Source organism: Rhinopithecus roxellana, chromosome 12 (genome assembly GCF_007565055.1).
Source record: "Rhinopithecus roxellana isolate Shanxi Qingling chromosome 12, ASM756505v1, whole genome shotgun sequence".
Taxonomy (NCBI): domain Eukaryota; kingdom Metazoa; phylum Chordata; class Mammalia; order Primates; family Cercopithecidae; genus Rhinopithecus; species Rhinopithecus roxellana.
In genome coordinates, this window is record NC_044560.1 from 79,759,873 (window position 1) to 79,761,176 (window position 1,304).

Consider the following 1,304-nt stretch of genomic DNA (forward strand, 5'->3'; position numbering starts at 1 on the left):
CCACTTCAGTTCTATTTAGGCAGGAATCCAGCAAGCTAGATGAGAGGGTGATATGGATGCTTTGCAGTTCCCTGTTAGAATACACCCACTTGATCAATAGGGAAATATTATGGCTATGTTTGAGGCTTTTCCTTTTAAAATACTTGAAGAATTTAAACAAGGTATTAATCAGTATGGACCAGGTTCTCCTTTTGTAACGGGACTGTTAAAGAATGTTGCTGTCGCTCTCCTCCTGCCGCCCAAGATGCCGAAAGGAAAGAAGGCCAAGGGAAAGAAGGTGGCTCCAGCCCCTGCTGTCATGAAAAAGCAGGCCAAGAAAGTAGTGAATCCCCTGTTTGAGAAAAGACCTAAGAATTTTGGCATTGAACAGGACATCCAGCCCAAAAGAGACCTCACCCATTTTGTGAAATGGCCTCACTATATCAGGTTGCAGCAGCAGAGAGCCATCCACTATAAGTGGCTGAAAGTGCCTCCTGCTATTAACCAGCTCACCCAGGCCCTGGACTGCCAAACAGCTACTCAGCTGCTTAAGCTGGCCCACAAGTACAGACCAGAGACAAAGCAAGAGAAGAAGCAGAGGCTGTTCGCCCGGGCTGAGAAGAAAGCTGCTGGCAAAGGGGACATCCCCACTAAGAGACCACCTGTCCTTCGAGCAGGAGTTAACACTGTCACCACCTTGGTGGAGAACAAGAAAGCTCAGCTGATGGTGACTGCACACGACATGGATCCCATTGAGCTGGTTATCTTCTTGTCTGCCCTGTGTCGTAAAATGAGGGTCCCTTACTGCATTATCAAGGGGAAGGCAAGATTGGGATGTCTAGTCCACAGGAAGACCTGCACCACTGTCACCTTTACGCAAGTGAACTCAGAAGACAAAGGCGCTTTGGCTAAGCTGGTGGAAGCTATCAGGACCAATTACAATGACAGATACGATGAGCTCCACTGTCACTGGGGCGGCAATGTCCTGGGTCCCAAGTCTGTGGCTCATATCACCAAGCTTGAAAAGGCAAAGGCTAAAGAACTTGCCACTAAACTGGGTTAAATGTATACTGTTGAGTTTTCTGTACATAAAAATAATTAAAATACAAATTTTCCTTAAAAAAAAAAAAAGAATTTTGCTGTCTCCAGTCAGATGTTGCCAGCAGGGGGGATAGTAGGATTATTTTTAGGTAGGTCTGGTTTAAGTTTAAAAGGAGAAGTAGTACATACAAGAGTCATTGATTCAGATTACAATGGGGAAATTCAAATTGTTATATCTACTTCTGTTCCCTGGAAAGCAGGGCCAGGAGAGTGCATAGCACAGC

The 1,304-nt window shown here is 45.5% G+C and overlaps 1 pseudogene; it reads left to right on the top strand.

Moving 5' to 3' along the window:
• The first annotated feature begins 244 nt into the window (after positions 1-244).
• Positions 245-1,042, top strand: LOC104666716 (annotated as a pseudogene).
• The last annotated feature ends 262 nt before the right edge of the window (positions 1,043-1,304 follow it).